Raw genomic sequence first — 6216 nt, 5'->3', positions numbered from 1 at the left:
TGAGGCCATTGCCCAGCACCCTGCTCCCACAGCATCAGCAGGTTACTGCATTTCCTTTCCATTAAAGGAATTTGTGTTGTTCCTGAAATGGTATTTTGGGGCACTAGTCCAATTCCGGACAGTATTCTATTGGGAAGATGAAACCATGAAGTAAGCACCTTATTTTCCTCTGTGAGGAGCTCTAATAGCCTGATAATGAGATGTTTATTCTGGGCCATACTGAACACAGTTCATAGACATTCCTTTCTACAGAGAATTTATATGAAATCCACTGACTTTGCTTTATAGTGGCCAAAGGACTGGAAGTTTTCCATAGAACACACTTCCCCACAACACACACACGCTCCTCCTCTCATTTTTTGTTTCATTTTTGCCTTTTATATGCCGTTGGAATTATCACCTTTCTAATTAACAGTTTTCAATAGACTGTGCTTTCTAAGTGGTGTCAAAACTGTAACTGAAGCAAAACCTGTCAGCAAAATTCTTTATCCTGATGTATTTTTATACTCTTTTTTTTCCCTGTGTTCTTAAAACACATTTACCACCCATCCTATCTCATTTAACTCTCCATTATCATTTTTGTGCTTTTCTACTTTTATTTAGAACTAAGTGTTACGAATCACTTGTAATAATTCCACTGCTGTAATAGTCGAATCTGTGAAATGGAATATAAGTCTTGTAAAATAAAAAGCATTTCTGGGTTGATCCTACTTTAAAGCCATATGCCAAAGACTTGTTACATTGCTTGTTGAGATGGCTGACAATGCTGGTTGGTTTCAGGAATGTTTCTCCAGATATGTTGATTTCCAGTGTTACCTAGCCAGAATATGGACAGCAGTTCCCATCTGCACCACTCTTCAATTGCTTGTTTGCAGTCTGCTATCGGTTAGCAGGAGTTCTACTTGATACCTTATTTTCTAGCAAAAAAATAAATAATCCCCAGGTAAGTTGGCTTCTGGAATGAAGTAATAGGAGAAAAAGTGAGTAAAAAATTGAAGCCAGATTGTTCAGCGTGTCCCTGCTGTTCACCACGTGTGTCTTCAGTGTGAGACTGAGCAGAAGATGGCTGTGCAGAGTCCCTGGGAGCCCTTGCTTAGCAGTTTGGGGCTGGATGTGGGATGCTTGCTCCTGCCTGTCTTTCTTCTGGCCCCTGCAAAGCTGCACAGCCCTCGGAAGTTGGAGCATTTTCCCCCATTTGAAGTTGCTTGGAGCAAGTTGTGGGAACAAAAGACGTGTTTTGAAATCCATGGTTGTGAATTGCCCAGGAGAAATAAGGATATCAGATATTATCTCTGTTCCTTGGGTAACACTGTGGACTGGCAAGCTTGGCCCAGAGGAATGGTTATTGGTAAATAAACATCTTGGGAATTAATTGTCTTATCTGTGGGATTTGATTTTTGGGAAGTCAGCTGAGCCCAGATAATATTTATAATGGATTGAGGGAATTCCATACATTGAAACATGTGCTCTTGGAGCCTCTCACAGCAGTGTTAGGTAAAACATAACTCATAGGGTATTTCTGGCTTCCTTTAGGAACAGATCCTTGGTGCAGAGTTAAAACTGCTCTTCTCTTCCACATAAGTGAGCAGGGTTGGTATTAGTAAAGTTGCACACACTTAGGGAGGAAAGCTGCTGCTTTGTTGCAGTTCAGTGGCTGTATTGGCAATGAGTTTCCTCAGCTCAGGCCTGTTGATGTAAAGCTTACTGATGGCTAAGTTTGCTTACCACGACACTCGTATGGAGGTTGGCACCAGTCACACAAAAAAAAATAAAAGCTGTTTGTTGCAAACATCCTTAGAATTCATCCTTAGAATTTCCACTCCTGCAGACTGCAGTTCTGCAGGCACCTCTGGCCGTGCTTACAGACACTCACAGTCACTCAAGTCAGTGGATTAATCACAGGCATTGCATTGAGCATGCCTGCGTTTAGCAGGAATAAAGCCTGGTTCCAAGGATCAGCTTTGTTCTAAGGCATGGCCCTGAGCCACAACTGGGATTCTTCTGCCCTACAGCGATGCAGGTAATGGAAATGTTTGCCTCAGTGCTGTTCTGAAATGCTTCTGCTCTCTGCTCACTCCTTGGCGTGCCCTGAGCCTTGGATGCTTGCAGGACTCTCAGTTCTGGGCTTTCAGCTCTTATCCTGCACCCACTCTGTGTGCTTCCCTCTAGGTAGGAGTGGGAGGATTTTTTTGTGTTTGTCCACATGGGAAACCCTTCAATATTCATACTTCAAGTAGATTAATGGGGTGTTATGCACGAACCAGAGATCTCACTCTAAATGTCTAACAGAAACCATGTGGGAAAATAGGTGTCTTTGGGCTGCTTTCCTGCCTTCTGCTTTCATGCCCCACGTTGGGTGCATGATTTGGCTGTGCTTTAATGAGTGTGGTGGGGATTGGTTAATGGTTGGACTGCATGATCCTAAGGGTGTTTTCCAACCACTGTGATTCTGTGATTCAGTTATGCTGTTGATACATGGTGTTTTGTACTTTAGAGTCACCTTAGCAGGAAATGTATCAGCCCAGGTTCTTTCCTATTTCCTCTCTTGCATTCAGATTCAGGAACTGAGATGATTGTGTTGACTTTCAGCATCAGAACGTGATCCTGGTTTATGTCTGTAGGGAATGTCCTTTAAATGGAGTTCTGACAAAAGCTCCATCACGTGCTGGAGATGAAAACTAGTAACTGGTAGAATAGCTGGCTGTTGCCAATTGACTGCACAGAGGAATAAGACAAAGCAAACCAGAAAATAAATGCATATCTGATTGTTTCATGTGTGATGCATTGAGCTCCAGCTACCAGAGCTGGCAGTTACAAAGTTCTAGCTGTTACTTCTCCCTGCATTGGGTCTGTGGCTTCATTCTGTATGGAGACAGGTGATTAGAATGGAATCAGGAATGCTTTCAATAAGGATTGTCAATGCATTTTGCTGTTGTCAGTGCTGTTGACTAGAGAGCCCATGTGAGTGACTTGCTGGAATGGATTGAAAATGAAAGCGAGGAATGCAAGCACATGGGAATTTGGGAGGTGTTGGCTCATACTCTTCTACTTGTGAAATGTCTGAACCAAACTTCACACTGCAGCTTCACTGCCCATTCCTTTTCTAGGGTGAAATGTGTTTCCCACGTCTGCCTGTGTAGTTCTGTGCCACACTGCATCTACCGTGAGACGCAAGCTGCAATAAACGCATCTCAGTAATTCTTATTCCCTTTGAGAGGCCCCATGTGAAGCCAGACTTCAATGCTCCCCGTTCCTTCCTGCTTTCCAAAGGATTTTTTGGGCTGCAGGCTGACCAGCACTCACTGCCTCAGGGGCCGTTCTGTTTCCAGGTACTTTGTCCATTTGTGGGCAGAGCTCCGACTTCAGTGCTGCTTTCCATTACGTAAGGATCGCTTTGACTTTAGAACAGGCCAAGTTTCAGGCTATGGGAATGAGGCCATAAATTTAAACGAGGACAGGGTTTCTCTCCTCTCAGATCATGCCACTCTGGAACATGGAGGTGCTCTGTGTGTTCTGGAATAAGGAAAACCTGTTCTACTCCAAAAAAGCTCAATACAAGCTTTCCATTTCTCTACCAAGCTCTTCCTTTTTTCTTACTTTTGTCTGGACTCTCCGTGCTGGGAGCAGAGGAATGCAGGACAGTATTTTCCTGCTGGGTGAATTTTCATGATGCAAATCTTCCTCATTATTTCTCTATCAGGAGGATTTCCTTTGAAACAAGGGTGCCTGGGTGGGCCGCTGCGCAGATGTCTGAATATTTGAAATTCCTCCTCAGCACTGTAATGTGTGATCTCAAGAACCAGCAGCACACAGCCAGAAGTTGGTTTTGTTCTCCTTTGAGGAGAATTGGTTCCCAGCAGATGCCCTGAATTACTTCACCTTTTGTCTTTCGTTCTTCTTCCTACCAAATAATTCAACTCTGTCATTTTTTATATGCTTGCTGATGATGCTGGAAATGGTTCAGCTATAAAATGAGCCTCTCTGCTTCTTATCTACACGATACCATTTTGGCTCTGCCAGCCACTCCATCAGGTCTCCTTTTCCATCTGCAGGGTCTGTCATTTCTTGTCACCTCTTGCTCATTTCCCAGACACTCAGGTATATTTATCCTGTTTCAGAGCTGTCTCATCCTGTTATACTTTATGCTCTAAAAGCACTTGCTAGGTTATTTGAGGTAAACTAAAGCTCTCTACACCTCTCTGTCCAACCTGGTGAATCAAGGAAAGTTTAAAGCACAGCTTCTTAACTGGAGACCAACTCAATCAGCATCGTCTCTATTCCAATCCATTATTCAGTGCTTTGTTAATTCCATTCTTCCCATTTCTTCCCCATGGCCCAAGCAGTGCTCTTAGACTGATGGGGCAAAAAACAGTGATAGAGCTTTGTGAACACTTTTTTTCTATAGGGTGACAGAAGGAGCCCTCTGCTCCCTCCCTCTGCCATGCAGATGTAACAGCACTGATTTGAGTGGTAGATAATCTCTGTTTATGTGTTACTGGGTGCCCCATTCTAGTGCACTGTGTTTAGAATAGAATAGTTTCAGTTGGACTCAACAATCTTTGTTGGTAGGTCCCTTCCAGCTGGCAGGCTACCCTGGAACTGAACCAAAGTTAAATTACGTTGAAGGGCGTTCTCCAAATGCCTCTTAAATCGTGGACAGCCATCTCTCTATGAAGTCAGTTCTGGTATCTAACTACCCTCATAGTAAATAAGTTATTCCTGATGTCCAATCTGAACCTCTCCTAACACAGCTTTGTGCCATGCTATGCATCCTGCTGCTAATAACAGGGAGGAAAGATGAATGCTTCCCTTCCTCACAAAGTTGTGGAGAGCAGTGAGGTGATTCCTCAACCTCTCCTGCAAGCTTCACTCACATTGTCCTCAGATGCTTCTCATAGGACATTCATTCCTACCCTTTTACCAGCTTTGCTGTGTTCCTCTGGACACATGCAAGCATCTTAAAACCCTCTTTAAATCGAGAACAGCACACCGTATTCTAAGTGAGGCCAGACCAATGGTAAATGTGTGAGAATCTCCTCCTGAGTGGCTGGTTGTGCTGTGTTTAATGCACCCCAGAATAGATTCAGACTGAGACTGCTGTCAACCAGCTCCCCAGCCACTTATCTCCCAGTCCAAACCTGTGTGCAGCACTACTCTGTTCCTATGAAAACGCACTGCTTTTTTTGCTGGTCCTGGGGATTTCTCACAACTCCACGCTCATGGCTTTTGTTCAGGGTTACCGGCCTCCTCCTTGAGCAGCTCACACTGCCTTCTTCATGGCTTTCAGTCTCGCTCTCTAACCAAAACACTCCTTAGACAGAAATGATTAGGAAGGCTTACGAAACAGCAAAAGCTTCACAAGATTAAATACTACTGCTTCCTGCTGCCCTTAGGGAGCTCAACCAACCTGCAGTGCTAACCCTGCAGCACCAAAACACAGCACTAAATTTTCCTGAGCAATGAAGATTTCAGTGCAGTGCAGGACTGCATGTAGGGAAGAGCAGGAGATGACTGATAGGGAAAAGATTAAAATGACTAAATATATACCTCTTGGCCAATCGAGTGCTAAGGAGCAATGTGACAACCACCCAGAGGAGCACAAAGAACTCAGTGTGTCAAAGTTTGTGGTGTCACTGATGTCTGTAACAAGGGTGAGGGTGGTGGGAAGGACCCAAAGACGACCAAGGTGCAAGGAGCAGGGATGGCAGCAGCTCCATTCAGATTGCAGGTGAGAATTGTCCTGTGGCTGCAAAGTGACCGAGCCATTACAGCCATGGGCCTCCAATCCCTGTGAAAGCAACGCAAGTGAAACTTGTACTGACTGTTAAAAGGGACAGGAGCGCAGGTTTTATGATGAGCAGCTGTGGAAATTGGGATGGGTCAGGTTGGAAAAGAGGAGGCTGAGGGCAGAGCTTGTATCCTCAGCTATCTGTAAGGGGATTGCAGCGGGAGCCAGGCTGGGCTCTTATGCTGACAGGACACGGCCTCGAGTGTCGCCAGGGGAGGTTTAGGTTGGATATCAGGAAAATCTTTACAGAAAGGGTTGATGGGCACCGGAACGGGCGCCCCAGGGAGGCGGTGGAGTCACCATCCCGGACGCGTTCAAAATCCGTCTGGATGCGGTGCTCTGGGACACGGCTTAGCGGAGCGCCGTTCGTGTTACGTACGGTTAGGCTGCGGTTGGATCCGATCATCCGGAAGGTCTTTTCCAACCTG

The sequence above is a fragment of the Tetrao urogallus genome (assembly GCF_951394365.1).
Source record: "Tetrao urogallus genome assembly, chromosome: 23".
Lineage (NCBI taxonomy): Eukaryota > Metazoa > Chordata > Aves > Galliformes > Phasianidae > Tetrao > Tetrao urogallus.
This window is presented reverse-complemented; position numbering follows the sequence as displayed.